A 7,566-nucleotide genomic window follows, 5' to 3' on the forward strand; every position below is an offset into this window, starting at 1 on the left:
CAATGATAATAACCACCATTCATATCATGGCACGTGAAGCCCTTTACATATACTAATTAACTTAATGCCTGAAGCATACCCTGTGAGATGGATATTACATCCGTTTTTACAGATTATTTAACTAACCCATTTTTACAGATTCTTTTACAGATTATTTAACTCATATAGGGAAACAGAGGTGCTGGACTCTGAACACAGATCTCCTCTAAGTCAGGGTGGTATTTTTTTTTAGGTTTATTTATTTATTTTGAAAGAGACAGAGAGTGTGGGAAAGGCAGGGAGAGTGTGGGAAAGGCAGGGAGAGACTGAGAACCTCAAACAGGCTCTGCACTGCCAGCACAGAGCCCAACATGGGGCCCGAACTCATGAAACACGAGATCATGGCCTGAACCGAAATCAAGAATTGGATGCTTAACCGACTAAGCCACCCAGGCGCCCCCATGGTGGTATTTTCTAATGGAATTCCTGCCCCTTGCCAGCTTGATTTTTGCCAGCTCAAGGATGAATGCTACTGTGTATTATCAGTCCATTAAAGGCATTGCAGACACAGCTACATGGGTTCATGTGGGTGTCCTCTTTTTTAAAAACTTTTTTTAATGTTTATTCATTTTTGAGAGACAGAGAGAGACAGAGCATTAGAGGGGGGAGGGGCAGAGAGAGAGGGAGACACAGAATCTGAAAGAGGATCCAGGCTCTGAGCTGGCAGCACAGAGCCCGACGTGGGATTTGAACTCACGAACTGCAAGATCATGACCTGAGCCGGAGTCAGACGCTCAACCAACTGAGCCACCCGGGCGCCCCATGTGGGTGTCCTCTTTACTCCTGTCCTATGTCTGTGCCCACCCTGACTGCTCTCTGGGCCGGGCCCTGGCAGTTATTCTGAGTTCATGTGTGTTAAGTCCTGGCATTACTTCACTAGATGCCCTAAGACTTGGAGACTATTTTAAGACAGGCCATGTTACTATTTTTGTTATTTTGTATACATGATGATCAACACCCATATATCCTTAAGATGACCCACAAGAATGGAAACTAAGTAAATCTAACAGAACAGCACTGTCTTGGGAGGCAAGGGGCAAAATTTGAGGACTAGATGTTAAAATGTTCTGACTTCCTCTCCTAGTTAATTCAGTATTTCCCAGTAATCACTTTCAGTGGCTACACAAAACCATATAAGACATACTCAATTTAACTGCCTGCCATTAAGAGGATTCCATAAATACTGAGATGAGACCCAGGCCAAGGAACTATTTTAGCTACGTTCACAGCACACTAATTAACCATTTTGCCTGGGAAAAGCTCCCTATTCTAAGACATACTCATAAAATAGCTTTGAAGAAAAATTTAATGAAAACTTTTGTCTAGAGGCTTTGGTACACATGGGTACCCATATCTATTAAGGATCAGTTTATTCCTGAATATAATAAGGAATGAGTATTAAAATAAATTTCTCCCTAATGCGACATACTTTCATCTTTAGGTATATCATAAAGTAAATTTTGCTGTGTGATCCCAATCATTTTCTCATTTATTACACATTTATTAGGCACTTATGAAGTGCAGAGTTCTGGGCTATGCCGTGGAGATATGAAGACAAACCAGACCATCTCCTCCTTGAAGGAATTTCATAGTCTAATTGGGAAGAGATGGGTTACTAGGGAATAAACAAATACATGCTTTCATTCATTAATATGTGAACTAGAACAGACTTTGATGGGATGCTTCATAATAACCTTCGCGTTGGGGGACCATCCTCCGTGGATCTCTCTGCATGTCTTGTTAGTGGGGGCACTGACTGGCAGCCTTTTGTGTTGGATTATCTTTTCAAGGATGTTTGTATAGAGAACAGCCTTAGAAGATAGGAATAATATTTCTCTATGGAGTGTGTGTGTGCGTGCACACACACACACACACACACACACAACTAGGTTTGTTTACTTGCTAGAATAATAATAAAAGATTTGGGATTCCTCAGCTGTAATGCAAACCCACTGTATGCCCAGCATCCACCTCAACAGTTACCTGTTGCCTCCGTGCCATGTGTGGGTGGGAGAAAGAGGGGCACGGACATAAAGTGCTGTGAGTTATAAAGTCTTTTGTCTCTGACCCAGGCATCTCATAGGTGTCTACCAGCATCTATGATAACTGTTCCTGGGTAATTTTTACCTTACAAGTAGGGAAAAAATCTGACCTTTCACAGTTTTTGACACTTTGACCCTTAAATTTGGAAGGTATTCAAATATTGTAAATTTTTAAAAGAGACCCTGCTAGGAAATGTATCTTCCAATCTTTCACTTATACTTCATTTTTGGTCTTTTTTTTTTAATGTTTATGTATTTTTGAGAGAGAGAGCAAGCACAAGCGGGGGAGAGGCAGAGAGAGAGAGGGCAGAGGATCGGAAGCAGGCTCCACACTGACAGCAGAGAGCCTGATGCGGGGCTTGAACTCATGAATCTTGAGATCATGACCTGAGCCAAAGTGAGATACTTAACCAACAGAGCCACCCAGGTCCCTTCATTTTTGGTCCTGAGTGACATATTTTCATCGTTGTTGATATGAAATGAAAGTTTGGGCTGCTAACTTATCCAATTGGCCTCTGTGCCCTTTTCCTAGAGAGCTGAGGTGTAAAACAAACATTTGGAGAGGGAAATTGAATCACATTATAATGAAATAACTGCAATGTTCTCATTTGCTAATGTTCCCATTCATTTGTAATTTAGTCTACAGTACCATGAAAAATATCTGCCTTTATTCTACTCTGAGGTGGATAATGACAAATTAAATAAAATGGGAGCTTGTTAAAACAAATAAGCAAACAAAACAACCAAGTGTTGCTTTCACCTTATTATTACTGCATAATTCAGAAAAATAAAATTGACTTTTTAAAGGTAAGAGTAGAGCTTCTGGATTGGGGAACACATGGAAGGGACCCAGAGGATGTGGAAACTCCAAGCCCCTTCCCACATACTGGCCCTTGCACCTCTGCCATCTAGCTATTCCCGAATTACATCCTTTTATATTAAACCAACCCTCTAGTAAGTTAAACAACAACAACAACAACAACGAGTAATAGTCTGGTACCAGATTCTAGAAATCAGTGCTCAGTGACCTCTGAGCTTTGGTTCTTAATTTACATCTTACAAAGAATATTTGTCCTTTTATTGTTATATTTTTAGCCAACATCAGAGGATGTGTAGGATTTCAGATATCCACAGGTAAAATATAGGGAAAGACATATAGAATTTTGCATTTTAACAAAAATTACAGAGTCTCTAGCTTTTTTTAGGTAAAAAATGTCATTCAAATCAGTGCTTAGAAATAGTAGGCTAACTAGGACAGGCAGAAAAGACAAGTCAAAACATTTATTTGGTATAGCAATCTAATGCAATATAAGGCATGGGTTTTAGTAAACCCGACAACTCCAGATGAGCAAGGAGCAGGGATAAGGAAGTATTGGTGAAAATAGAGGGCACCAACAATGATTGCTAATTGTTGCATATATCATTGATAGGGTTAGAAATGGCCAAGATCCCAATCTCTGCATTTTTCAGCCAGTACTGCTAATATTGTGGTTTTGTGAAGAAGCTCTACATTCAGTTTAGTTGGGGATCTGGCCCCACCATTTCTCTAGTTTCCTATCATGAAGACCTTGTTTCTAAATGCAGTGAACTGGAATAGATGAAATGGGAATCTTAGTGATTCCATTTGTGTATCTATCCCAAGAGCTTTGACTAGGAGCAGGCCAAAGGACTCTCTTGACTCCTTCCCCAGGGTCACACCTTCTTTTTGACTGGAGTTTTATTATTATTTAAAGAAAAATTTTTTAAACATTTATTTATTTTTGAGAGACAGAGAGAGACAGAGTGTGAGTGGGGTAGGGGCAGAGAGAGGGAGACACAGAATCCAAAGCAGGTTCCAGACTCTGAGCTGTCAGCACAGAGCCAGATATGGCTCTCATTTCAGCCTACAGTGGAGAAGCTCTAAATCACCCATTTCTTTCCTCCATTCTCCCTTGAACTCTAAAACTTGTAGAATTGAAAGGGAGGATGCTTTTCCTTCTGGAGAATCTGTATGATTGGCTCTTGTTCCACTAAGACTAAGGGAAGAGATAAAGTAGAGCAAAGAAAGACAAAGCAAACCAAAACGAAAGAGTAAGAATGTAAGCTAGAGTAAGGTAGATCCAGAAGAGAGAGAGATCTCAAAGGTAGAGATTCCTTCTCATTTCACTGAAAACTCCACTAGCATTTAGCACCATAACCCAGTTAATGTTCTTGACTTACACCAGACAACTGGCTCTTTTTGTACCTTATCTGCCTTGAGTTTCTTTTAAAAGAAACTACTTAATCCAATGACTTAATCTAACTCCTCCTGAGAAGTCCCCCTTAAAGGAGAAGACAATCACAGTCTAAGATGTCTTGCATGTACTTTGAGAAACTACTGCTCCAACCCATCATTGTTTCTGTATATTCATTTAGGTGAGGAAATGAGCAGGTCATATTCACAAAGAACTTCATAAATACTTTTGCTTATTTTCTCCAGAAATTTCCAAAAGTTCTCAAGACACTATTTTAATTAAGTTACACTGGGGCAAAATATCCCCTTTATAATATAACCAGTCAAACTTCCCAGCTTCCCATGCTTGACTAGGAAATTAATCTCATGAAGAAATTAAAGCCCCACCCCCCACCTAATGAATTTCTTCTTCCTGTTACCCTAAAGAAATTGGTCGCTCAAGGTATATACAGAATGATTTTTCTCTTCCACTTCTTTTTCTTATTCTTTTCAATATCATCCAAAGGGACTTCTTTCAACAGCCTGGTTGGAATCGAACTCACTTTTGGCAGCTTCTGCCTAGGGCATCCATGGGAGTTTCTGTAATTCCTTCTGAGTTTCCAAAAGTGGATTAATTTTACCTTTATTCTTTCATATGCTCTACTTTTCCAAAGTTCTACAAGGACAACAGGATACATAGGAATGCATCAATGCAAGGTCTTTACCTGCAACATTTAGGAAATTCAAGTACATTTCCTTAAAATATGTGACCATGCAACAGTTTATAATATAAACATTAATTCTTACATACCAAAGCATTTCCCACACAAAGTTAGTTTTTCCAAGATTCATTACATGTTGCATTCTAGATTGTGGTTCTCAACGCTGTTAGCCATACATTAAAATTACCAGGGGTATTTTTATTTATTAAAAAAAAATTTTAATGTTTATTTATTTTTGAGAGAGAGAGAGAGAGAGAGAGAGAGAGCTGGGGAGTGGCAGAGAGAGAGGGAGACAGAATCTGCAGGAGGCCCCAGGTTCTGAGCTCTCAGCACAGAGCCAGACCTGGGGCTTGAACCCATGAACTGTGAGATCATGACCTGAGCTGAAGTCCAACTGAGCCACCCAGGTGCCCCACCCAGGGATATTTTTAAAAGTTTTCTTACCCAAGTAAATATCTCAGAGTGGGATCCAGGTATTGATAAGTTTTTGAAAGGATTGAAAAATCACTGATGGGGGACACCTGGGTGGCTCAATCAGTTGAGCGTCTGACTTCGGCTCAGGTCATGATCTCATGGTTCACGAGTTCGAACCCCACGTCAGGCTCACTGCTGTCAGCCTGTCAGCGCAGAGCCTGCATCAGATCCTCCATCCCCCTCTTTCTGCCCCTCCCCCACTTGCACGCTCCCAAAAAATAAATAAATATTTTTTTAAAAAACTCACTGGTGAAACACAATCTAAATCTGCTTCCAGGTGTATATTATAACACAGACTAAATTGTCTGGAGGAATGGAATAGAATAATGAGGGAAAGGCAGAAGCAGATGGAAGATTTTACCTCTCCTAGGGTCTCATAAATCCATACCTGTTACTCAGAATCTGCCACCTGCCACCTTAGACATTAGAACTTACTTGGAATAACCTTCCTAGGAAGAGGCTCATTGTGCATTGTTTTCCATGTTCCAGAAAGGAAAATAAACCTTCAAGAGTGGCATGTGCCTAGGGTGTTGAATACAGTGAAGGCCAAGTCCATCTATGCAGGCAGATCCTGTGTTTGTTCCCTTACCATATTCTCTTTCAGAGAAGGAGAAAATGAAAAGTAAAGCCAAATGAGGTGGGATTTGGCAATGAATGAAATGTGTTAATGAGGGGCATTTGTTAAGGAAAAAAGATATTAAAATTCTTCCTTACTTAAAAGTTTGCATTTAAAGTTATAATGGTTTCCATGTTTAATGAAAACTGTCTTATTGTCCTACACATCAAAACGAAATATACACAAGCACACAAAGATATTCACCTTGGAACATCATGCCTTCTCCAAGAGTGGTAACAATATTATCAACTCTTTTAGGCAGGTTCAGAAATAGAACCTCGTGCTCTTCTCACTCGTGGAGGAGAACACTGTTGGGGCTCATATCTCTGATACGCTAGGAAAAGAAAAATGTGAGACCCTCCTCAGAATGTTTCCGGTCCTCTGAGCCAGACCCATGTCCGTCAGGGTTTACACATAATTCCAAGTGTCTTACTGTGACTTTGTCAACATAACCCTTTCATCGGTTGGAAACTTCTGATGCTTGCAGAGAAGAAGAGATAAAACAACCATTTCTCACCCTTTCCTTTCAAGAGAAAAATGGTTCAGAAGCTGCAAAGTTCCATCCTTTGTAACTGTAGGCCTATAATACTCTTGATTGGTTCAGTAGATTTATCTGCTGATGGACCATAATTGAGGAAAACATTGATTAATTGATCTGTTCCTCGCTTGTAAGGCTCTATATGGCAATGAAGAATATGTGGTATGCAGATCAGCTTTTAATTATTTTTTATTTAGGGGTTGGTCAGATGAAATAAGCGACCAGGCAGTATTATCATTGATCTGTGGCACAGAAAGAAATGGTTCACATTACACACTGCAGATTTAGAAATGGTTTACAATATTTATTCTTGAAGTTTAGAATGGATCTTTGCCCAGTAAGGCTTTGACCTGTGGAAAATGCAAATTATAATAACAACTTGCATTTGTGCAAAGCTTGGCAGTTTACAAATCATTTTCTCATGCATTATCCCATTTGACCCTCACAACAAATCTGAGAGGCAGGCCAGACAGGTGTTATTATTCCCAGAGAGACTAAGGCTAAAAGAGATTCCATGCCCTACCACCCCCAAGTCATTTGCCCTATTTTGGTCTGTAGACTATAGAGAGCAGAGGAGAGTTTAAAATTATTTAGTGATTCTGGCTGGTCAAACATATTGAAGGTATTAATTACCACGACAAGCAACATCATATTTATCAACACTTTCTTAGTATGAAATATGCTGAAATAGAACTCTACCATTATAATGTGAAATATTATTATATAGATTTGAATGTGCTAAAGAGGCTATCTCCTCTAATTTGATTACGAAGTATAAGGGAAGTTTCAGATAAGACCCATGAACTGGAGTTATTAAAGCCTTTCCCACTGTATTTATGAAACCCATGGAAAAAAGACATTGCCGTTGACCTAGACCTGGTGAAAAATTAGTGTGGATTCTTGACACTCAGGAAACAGAGGTTGAATATAGAATATTAATATTG

General features: G+C 39.6%; 1 non-coding gene across 1 annotated transcript; it reads right to left on the reverse strand.

The window, feature by feature from the left end:
• Positions 1-711: 711 nt before the first annotated feature.
• TRNAR-CCG (transfer RNA arginine (anticodon CCG)) lies at positions 712-796 on the reverse strand. The gene has a single exon. It is a non-coding gene; the product is annotated as a tRNA-Arg (tRNA).
• Between the last annotated feature and the right edge of the window lie 6,770 nt (positions 797-7,566).

This window comes from Prionailurus viverrinus, chromosome B4 (assembly GCF_022837055.1).
Source record: "Prionailurus viverrinus isolate Anna chromosome B4, UM_Priviv_1.0, whole genome shotgun sequence".
Taxonomy (NCBI): domain Eukaryota; kingdom Metazoa; phylum Chordata; class Mammalia; order Carnivora; family Felidae; genus Prionailurus; species Prionailurus viverrinus.